The sequence below is a fragment of the Chionomys nivalis genome, chromosome 25, assembly GCF_950005125.1.
Source record: "Chionomys nivalis chromosome 25, mChiNiv1.1, whole genome shotgun sequence".
NCBI lineage: Eukaryota > Metazoa > Chordata > Mammalia > Rodentia > Cricetidae > Chionomys > Chionomys nivalis.
The window spans coordinates 34,895,078-34,905,853 of NC_080110.1; positions in this window are offsets into that span (position 1 = coordinate 34,895,078).

Consider the following 10,776-nt stretch of genomic DNA (forward strand, 5'->3'; position numbering starts at 1 on the left):
TGACACTGCTCTTCAGATCACCCACAATGAAGTGTTTGCAAGGCTTTTATGAATTCAGCAAACATTTCATAACTCTGGCTGTAAGTGCTCAGTGTGCGTACATAGATGGATGACAGCAAGGCTTCCCTTCACAGTTTATATGGGCTGAGTAGGTCCTGAATGCCTGTATTCAAGAATGGGGCCGTTCTGTCATACAATGGAAATAGTGGGGTGCACTGACCCCATGCAGAATTTGGTGCTGTTCCAGGTTCTGTGCTAACAGCACCAATGTCAGCAAAAACAGGCTGAGACACTGGAAGCTTACAAGACAGAGGGGAAGTAACTTGGGGATAAATGTCCATCCACTCATAATCAAAATGGAGGCTTTGATGCAAAGCCTGAAGGCCCCTTGTCTAAAGCATCTGGACAATGCTGGGAAGGAGCAGGCTGGAGAACCCTGACAAATGATGGCTGAGATTAAGGAGGCAGGGGAAAGGCTGATGGAGGTGGGTCTTGTATTAATCTGTTGCTTTCATTGGTTAATTAATAAAGAAACTGCCTAGGCCCACTTGATTGACCAACCCTTAGGTGGGTGAAGTAAACAGAAGAGAATGCTGGGAGAAAGAAGCCGAGTGAGTGAGTCGCCATGATTCTCCCACTCCAGACAGACGCAGGTTAAGATCTTTTCTGGTAAGACAGCTCGTGGTGCTACACAGAATATTAGAAATGGGTTAGATCAATATGTAAGAGCTAGCCAATAAGAGGCTGGAACTAATGGGCCAGGCAGTGTTTAAAAGAATACAGTTTCCGTGTAATTATTTTGGGCATAAGCCATGTGGGCGGCCGGGTGCCGGGGACGCAGCCCCGCAGCTCCTATTACAACAGAGTGGCACCCAACGTGCTAATGAACTCCACGTAAAACCTGAGAGGGCTTAAAAAGGAGAGAGAGAAAATTCAAGACAGTTTTTTGCTGTTTGTGGGTTGCGTCCCGCAAAGAAATTGTCCTGACTCAGCAGCAGGAAAAAAACTGGCTGTTTTAAAATGCCAGCTTTCTGCACTGTGCTGCCATTGCGATCTCTGTCTGGCTCCTGCAGGAGAAAGAGTCTTTGAATGGAGCATTTGGAGTAAAGTGCTATGACTTGCTTGATGGCAATGTGGACTGCTGTGTGCCTGGAACTGTGTGTGGCTCAGGGGCACCAAATTGCTCTGAGGCAGGAGCGGCTCAGCTCCACCTTGCTGAACTGTGCTGGTCTCAGGCAGGAACTACCATAATTACCGTAATAACAGCGCAGTTAAGGTTTGGACTGAGCAGGACACAGGCAGTGCCGTATTATCTGTACATGGTGCAACTTAAGTTTTTAAGAAGTGCTTAACATTTTAAGAAATGCTCCTGGATAGTAAAAAAATTACAGATTCACAATAGAACTGATTCAGACACTGTTGGATGAATGTACGTAGGCTTGAGAGAGAGAAAAAATATATATAAAGAATAAAGTTAATGTCTTAAAAAAGGGTAAGGTCTTTAAAGAGACAGAGTACAGATAGTTATAGATTAAAAGAAATAAAGAAAAATAAGCCATGTAAAAATGGAAAATTCACAGAGAATCTGGATTCTTTGTATTATTGTGTTTTCTTTAAAATTTTTGACTGTAAAGGAGCTAAGTGCAGAGAGACATTTCATTATATGGGCTGCCAAGCTAAACCAGAATGGATATAAGGGTATTATGATTTCAGAATATGGGTCTAAGGATATGATGCTTTGGAGAGGGTCTTCTTTTGTTTTCACAGAGGATGAGACTCTGTGGATTGCGTCTATCCCAATATGGTATGATACACCACGCCCTCCTGAAAGATTGCTGTGAACACCTTCAGAAAATTACTTCACTCAACTGCCGACTGAGATGACCCTGACACACAGGTTACACCATGGAAGATCTGAATACAGCACCCCCATTCAGCAGGAAGCAGTTTGGAGAGAAAAAATTGCGCCCATATTCCCAAATATTGTTTATCAATGTTCTTTTACATTTAAAGGGGGATATGATATAGATATGAATAATTTGCATTGGTATGGATTTTAAGGTCAATTTTGTTATATGTATATGTATTTCTGATCTTGATTAAGGTATTGTGATTGTGTAGTTCATTTAAAAATGTAATGTATAATTAGGAAATATAGGTTGCTAATGGATAATCATAAATAATAGTCAAGCTTGTAGTCACGTTAGTTAGATTTTCTAGATATATAGAGATATATTTCAATTAGGCATTCTTCATATCTTTCAAAGACTACAGAACATGGCATTTAATGTTTTAATAATTTAGGGTTTTTCATGACAATGAGACATGTCTGCTCTTGGCAGCACCAATCTACTTCAAGAGGATGATGGGCACCGAAGAGGCTCCTTAAGGAGTTTGATAGCCATTTGGGCATGAAACTGCTCATGCCTGGACTGTTGCATAAACTGGACACAAAGAACCCACAGAAAAAGGACTGCTGAACTTGCCTAAAGGTGAGATGATCTTTCAGGGTTCCTGACTCATGAAAGAGTCTGCGAGACATTCTGCAGGACACAGCAGAAAATGACTGAACTGTCTTTGGAATTTCCTGCTTCATGAAAATGTCTGCTGGATACTATGGGCCTGAAGGCTGAAGATGGATGCCCCAATGGTACAGAGGAACTTTGGGTGACTGTCCAGGCAATGAGATGTCTCTGTCATTTCTAGAGTTTTGGATCTCTTGTTTGCTTAGGTAATATTATATCCTTCTGGAGTCTTTGATGGAGTTGAAGAATGGTTAGTTATAGTTATAGTTTTCCTTAGTTATGATAAAAGATAAAATAGATATAAATATTGTAACTGTAATTCTTGCTTGATAACTGTTTTGCTATATGTAATCTTACTATGTTAAAGTGAAAGCCTTTCTTTTTTGTTTAAACAGAAAAAGGGGAAATGATGGAGGTGGGTCTTGTATTTATCTGTTGCTTTCATTGGTTAATTAATAAAGAAACTGCCTAGGCCCATTTGATAGACCAACCCTTAGGTGGGTGGAGTAAACAGAAGAGAATGCTGGGAGAAAGAAGCCGAGTGAGTGAGTCGCCATGATTCTCCCACTCCAGACAGACGCAGGTTAAGATCTTTCCTGGTAAGACAGCTCGTGGTGCTACACAGAATATTAGAAATGGGTTAGATCAATATGTAAGAGCTAGCCAATAAGAGGCTGGAACTAATGGGCCAGGCAGTGTTTAAAAGAATACAGTTTCCGTGTAATTATTTTGGGCATAAGCCATGTGGGCGGCCGGGTGCCGGGGACGCAGCCCCGCAGCTCCTATTACAACAAAAGGCAGAGTGGTTATGATAGAAGATGGTGGGCTGCGGGTCCTGCCTACAAAATCCGGAACTGCTTCAGTGCGTAGCGTCAAGGTGCGTGAGTCACATCCTCAACTTTAAGAATCAGTTCCCTAGGTTTAAGGGTCTCAGCCTGAGACTTGTGAACTTCAGTGAGGAAAAACTGTAGCCTGGGGGACAGAGAGATAGCTGCTCTTCTAGAGAGCCATTCCAAGCAGCCACGTGGCAGCTCACAACCGTCTGTGACTCTGGTTCCAGGGGAGCGGACAGCCTCTTGAGTCCTCCACTGGCACCAGACATGCACATGCAGGTGCAGACATGCCTGCAGGCAGAACATTCATATACATATAATTTTTTGAAAATTAAACGAAAAACCTACAGCCTCATTTTCCTTTACCACTCACAAAAATTTAGTACATTCTTCTATTGCAGAAGGCAGTACAAATATGATAATTATTAAGACCAAGTGTTACATCTTGATGGCCACTGCATTAAGGCCACTCACTACTTTAACCCCAGCACCCAAGATGCAGAGGCGGGAGGATCAATGTGAGTTCAAAGCCAGCCTAGTCTACATAGCAAGTTGCAGGCTAGCCAGAGGTACACCTGAGACCCTGTCTCAGAAACAAACACATGAGGTATTACAGATTTCAGAATACTTTAACAGGGACAGCGAGTTGACCAGCTGTAAAGGCGCCTGCTCCCAAGACTGGCAACTTGAGTTGATCCTTGGGCCCACATAGTGTATAGAGAAATGATTCCTGAAAGGGGTGTGCACATGCATGTGTGTGTGTGTGTGTGTGCGCGCGCACATGTGTGTGTGAGAGAGAGAGCATGTAGAGAGAGGATGTAAATTTTAAGTAGATAAAATATTTTTATAATTATATGTCATAGGTTTTAGTGTAAAGAATATATGTCTAGTCTAGAAGGATTCCAAAGAAGACTGAGCAAAGGCTTAGAGATGGGAAAATACAGAATAAGGCAAGAGTTCAGTTTGACAGAAACCTGCGATAAAGCAAGGAAACTGATCTTCGAAGTGGACCCTTCCCAGTAGGCTCTGCAGAACTGCTGACTCGGGAATTTCTTTTTTTAGAAAAAAAAACACAAAAAACAAAGTAGACATATAAATCACTAGGGTTGGAGAAATGGCTCAGTATTAAGACATATAGATTACTTTGTCAGGGTAGGAAAAGCCGCTGAAATTCAAAGAAACAGAAAGCAAGAGACCAGATAGAAGACAAGATTTCTAAGAAAGTTGAATGGACAAAATCTCAGCAGTTGGGGCTGAGGAGATGGCTCAGTGGTGAAGGCCATTTGTGACTTGCTCTCGGAGAGGACCAGAGTTCAGAGTTCAGCACCTATGCCTGGAACTCCAGCTCCAGGGCATCTGGGATCTGCCCCCTGCTCTGGCCTCCACAGACCCCTGCACTCACGTGCACAAACCCACACCTGTGCACATCATTTTCAAAGTTAAAAAGTTAAAGAGACCCTGCTGAGGATTTGCCGTTGAGAAAGAAGAATCAAAATGACTACAAAGCTTCAGGGGTCCCCACGGAAAAACAGGAAGGAGGTCAGCTGAAACGGTTTTTTGGGGGAGCATAGAGTTGAAAACACCCCAATGTGGCTGCAGCAAAGACAAACGTCCCTGCGGAGGGGTGTCCCCACAATGGGGTGGGGGGCAGTTATCCTGAAGGCCCCTTGGGGGTTCCAATGAACCCCTGCAATTACAGTAGAAAACTCTGTGCTCACGGATATTGGGGATGAGATGTACACTTTCAATACAAACTCGATGCATATGGATTCCCACCTCTGTCTTGAAGACATGCTCTATGTTTGCCCCTCCAAGTGCCACAAGCCAGGTGCCCCAGTCACTTTTCAATGGGAAAAAATACTTATTTGGGTTCACAGTTTCAGAGATTTTCGTCCATGGTCGGCCGTTTCCATTGTTTTGAGGCCAGAAAATTAAAGCTGTTTCTAACTCTGTGGCCATAAAAAGCAGAGAGAAATGGCAGGAACCCACTGTTGCCCTCAAGTACTGGCCCCATGACCTAGCTTGCTCTAAGTCTCTCTTCCTATTTCGGCCACCATAGGCTGAACGCCAAAACCATCTACCTTCGTTAAGAGCCGAACAGTAGAAGGTAAACCCTCGCATCTGAAAACTGGAAGGAACACGCATCTCAAACCAAAAACGTCCGCGGACTGAAGAGGGGCGACTGCAGTATCCCAGATGGCCGAGTCTGCAGAGGGTTAACTACACAGGTACCAGCTCAGGAGACAGTTTAGTCTTGGTTATAACTCCAGGCATGGTGGCACGTTCCTTTAATCCTAGCACACCGGAGGACACTGGGTAAGACAATGGGACTGGAGAAAGGGCTCAGCAATTAAGAGCATTCGTTGCTCTTGCAGAGGATCCAGGTCGGGTTCCTAGCTCCCACGTGGTGGTTCACAAGCACCTGTCACTCCAGTCTGACATCCTCTTCTCACCTCTGAATGGGCCGGAAATGAACGTGGCGCGCACACATCACCAGAAACCCTGTAACGTTCAGTAGAAATCACAGCCCTGTTTCTTGTTCATTTCTTGGGCCAGTTGACTGAATATCTGTTTCTACAAGGATGGTCCAGAAATCCCCACAAGAAACAGTGAAAATGGCCATTTTAAAGTAACTGCGGTTCAGCTGGCGTTTCTGCTGTCTAGTGGGTGGGAGCTGGGTTGCTTTTATAGCGCCCTCTACTGGAAACCACCAATATACTCTTATTCTCAGGCTCACTAAAAGATTCACAATTAAATTTCTTAATTAATTAATTAATTTTAATGAGTTTGACTGCTTAAAGAGGTCGTCTACCCCTAAGAGAGGGGGGAGGAGAAGAGGGAGAAGGACAAGGAGAGAAGGAGGAAAGGAAGAAGAAAGAAGGAAGGAAGGAGGAGGAAAAAGAAAGAAGGGGGAGGAGGAGAAGAAACACTACCAATCTCCAAAATACAAACAAAATACAAAAAACCCTCCCCCCACAGGTTTCTCTGTGTAGTCCTGGCTGTCCTAGAACTTGCTTTGTAGACCAGGCTGGCTTTGAACTCACAGAGATCGGTCTGCCTCTGCCTTCCAAGAGCAGAGATTAAAGGCGTGCGCCACCACCCACTAGCTGCTCTGGAAGTACAACCCTTGGCCTGCAATCTCAGTAACTGAAACCTTGCTGGAGATACACACTGTAGGCTCTCCACATCCACTGAGTTACTCTCACGTTGTCTCTGCCCACAGGGGATTCTGATAGACAGTGAACCAGTTATCCACAGGCAGGTTTCTTGGAACCTGAGAGTCACAGCTCGGGCAAAATGTGAAGGGAAGATTTAAGTGTAACAAGTCTGAGATCTGTTTCTTGCTGTAGTGGTTACAGGCCCTTCTAGCATCTGTCTGTCTGTCTGGCGGGCTGGCTGGCTGGCTGCCAGAGGGCTGGGAGCAAGCTCTGTGTACTGATAGTCCCCAGCGTTAGCACAATTACTGTGTGAACGAGCGGCTAGCTGGGTGAACACTGGAACACTGCAAAGGAGCAGTTCACACCCCCTTCTGCTTCTGCTTTGGGCACAGCTAACACCGAGCCTAGAGAGCCACTGAGACCAGTGTGAGCCTAGAGGGATTGGAGTGTCCCTCACGGACACAGGTCAACCAGCTGCACGCCTCAATCTCAGATCAAATCAGACTTTCAAACATAACTGCATTCGGGAACCACGCTACAATTTCCAGACCAACAAAAATGCACAGTTATCCTTAGGGACAAAGTTAGCGAAAGGACTGTCTTCCTCCTGCTGGCAGGTCCCACTCTTTCTCTGCACTCAGGCCGCACTCGGGGCACATAACTTACAAATACAGGTTAGTGGTTAGTCACCTACCAATCAAAGTTGTGGCCATATTAGGTATGTTTTAAAGGTTAAGCAGAGATATATTTTAGATAGATGTTCTTCATACACTACAGAGAACAACAGTATATGACTATTTTTTAAATAATGTAAGGCTTTCATGACAGTGAGGAGCCGTGAAGCGTGCGCTCCAAGGCGGTTGCCACCAGGACCCACTCTGAGCCACTATTCAGAGCCCCTGCTCATGTGGAGGAGAAGGTTACCAAAAAGGGCCACCTATTTGCCTCCCTCTGTTCTTCAGCATTGATATCTTACACATATTGTATGGTTTTCAACTTAAAGCACCCCCAAAACAGGCCGTGTCATCCAAACCAGATTGAGTAACCAGGCGGATAAGTCACGGTGCGTCCATTAACGACACCGCGTGGGGTTGCACAATACCAAGGGAAGTCTCCACAACAGAGGAGCTCATCCAGTCCGTTTCTTCTGACTCATTTCCTCTGGAGAACTTACTCAGAATAAATCAGGCATGGGGCCACAGAATAATTACATTGGTAACAGGAAGCCAGCAGAAAAGTAAAAGAGGAACAGCAAAATCACTCTGCTTACCGGGCTTCTGCAGAGGGTTAGTCGCCCAGTGTGGCTTTTAAGTTCTCATTTAGAAAGGAAGGGAGGAAGCTCGGTTCCTTAAGACTTTAAAGGGGGGAAAAAATCAGAGACTAATTTAATGCTCTTATACACTAATTAGAAAAAAAAACCCACTAGCCAGGCGGTGGTGATGCATGCCTTTAAACCCAGTACTCAGGAGGCAGAGGCAGGCAGATATCTGTGAGTTCGAGGCCAGCTTGGTCCACAGAGTGAGTTTCAGGACAGCCAAGGCTGTTACATAGAGAAACCTTGTCTCAAAAGAAAGAAAGAAAAAAAAACTAAAAAAGAAAAGAAAAAATAGACTAAACATAATCTGATGTGGGAATCCCCTTAGTATGCTATGAATATGTTTTATTGCCATTGGTTAATAAAGAAGCTACTTCAGGACAGAAATGTAGAGAGAGAGTAGGCAGAGTCAGAGAGATGCCACATAGCCGCCAGCACACCAGTACTGATAAACCACAAGCCTCATGGTAAAATATAAAATAATAGAAATGGGTTAAGATATAGGAGCTAGCTAGGAACGCGCTTAAATGATTGAACAAGCAGTGTTTCAATTAATACAGTTTCTGTGTGATTATTTTGGGGTCTGGGCAGCCAGAAAGGAACAAGCAGCTTCCGTCTACAATAATCTTTAATTTTTAAAAAATATATCACAAAAATACACTGTTTTAGTTTGCTTTCTATTGCTGTGATAAACACTGTGGCCAAAAGCAATCTGGAAAGGAAAGGGTTTACTTGAACTTACGGTGCCAGTCCATCATCGAGGGAAGTCAGGATCAGAGCTTGAGGCGGGAATGGAAGTGGAGACCATGCAGGAATGTTGCTCACTGCTGGCTTTCAGGCTTGCCTTCAGTCACATATCTAAGGCCTACGTACCTAGGGATGGTACTGCCTACAGTGGTCTGGGCTCTCCTACATCATCAGGAATTAAGAAATACCCCACAGATATGCCCACAAGCCGATCTGATGGGGGCAGTTCCTTAGCTTCCCAGGTGTGTCAAGTTGGCAGCGTGTCACAGCTTGGAAAGATTTTTATCTGAATTAGATTTTGCAGCTAACTTTATCTGTTAGATACAGTCCTGCTTTGCTGTAGCTGTCTAAAGGGTGTGGACTCATGACAGGTGGGACACCATTACACTCACCCCAATAGGGTCGACATGAACCTTTTCCCGTTTTCTTGCCTTACTGAAAATGACCTACTAGTTGAGAAAATAAAACCAAAATAAAAAATGGTTAGTGTTGGATGTGGCTTTCCTCAAGCTGGAGCGAATCACTGGGGCATGCTCTGGCTCCCAAAACACAAGGTGAAGAAGGAAAGGAGCAAAAGTAGATCCGTGGAACACAGCAGGAGGGACGGGAAAGGAGGGGAGAGAGGAAACGCAAGGGAAACAGACAGACAACAGCAAAGGGGGAGGGGGGGAACAGCCAGGAGCAAGAAGGGAAAGTCATAATATTTACACAGACTATCTTGTGTCAAGATGGAAAATGGCTCTGTTTTGTTTCAAATCTAAAGTTAAGCCTAAAATGGAAAAAAAAAAAAACCCTGAGGAATGCTCAGAACGGGAGAAATAGTCTTCCTTGGGGAAGAGCCCAGGTGGTCATCCTACACAAGAGCTCAGTCCTGAAAGCATACAGGTAATATTATAGGGACTGAGCAGGTTGTATTTATATATTTAGGAGCGTGTGTGTGTGTGTGTGTGTAACACCAACTAAAAAAGTTACCATGGATGTGAGAGAGGGCAAAGAGGGTACATAAGAGGAAGGAAGACAGCGAAGAGAAATTCTTTATTATAATTCCAAAAATTTTTAAAAATTAAAAACTGAAAAATCCCTTACAAGCGTAAAGATCTTTTCCTTAAAACAATTCACAGGTCTCTAAACATGCTAAGAACTATTTTTAAGACTGCTTTAGGACAGGAGCTACAGTGTCAGCGACTCAGTCCTCCCTACAATGCGGAACTAGGCTCGCTCTCCGGCACCAGTAAGGTAAAACAGGGGCTGGGGACATAACACTGAGATTCTGCATTTGCCCAGCGCCCATAAGGCCTTGAGTCTGATTGCAAGCAGTGCCAAAAGGGGGTACAAAAGTAAAAACAGGGCCTTGGGAGCTCAGTCCAGTGCTCCAATGTGGGTCTCTGTCTCTATCTCCATCCATCGCCAGATGAAGGTTCTATGGTGATATGCAAGATATTCATCAGTGTGGCTATGGGAGAAGGCCCATGAAGAGCAGGAGGGAGAACATGAGCAAGGAAGTCAGGACCGCGAGGGGTGTGTCCACCCACAGAGACGGTGGGACTGATCTAATGGGAGCTCACCAAGGCCAGCTGGACTGGGACTGAACGAGCATGTGATCAGACCGGACTCTCTGAATGTGGCTGACAATGAGGGCGGACTGAGAAGTCAATGATAATGACACCGAGTTTTGATTCTACTGCATGTACTGGCTTTTTGGGAGCCTAGTCTGTTTGGATGCTCACCTTTCTAGACCTGGATGGAGGGGGGAGGGCCTTGGACTTCCCACAGGACAGGGCACCCTGACTGCTCTTCAGACTGGAGAGGGAGGGGGAGAGGGAGGGAGGAGTGGTAGGGAAATGGGAGGATGGGAAGGGGTGGAAATTTATTTAATAAATAAAAAAAAACTGAAAGAAAAAAATGTAAGGCAAAAGAAATACAAAGATGTAACATTCAAAAACAAAAAAAGTGAAACAGTCAGAAATCAAATTGACTACATTCCAAGGTAACCCAATAGTTTAAGATGGTGGACATATATATTCCAGCTAATAAATTATAAATAATGAGAACATCCACACTTTGTAACCTCTGTCATTCAACCTATGTAGGAAGTAAGACACAGACACAGTCACAGAGAACAATTTGAGTACACTTCTGTGTTACTGACAGAGCAGCCCAATAAAAGGGCAGTGGTGTAGATTTGAAATGCCACTATC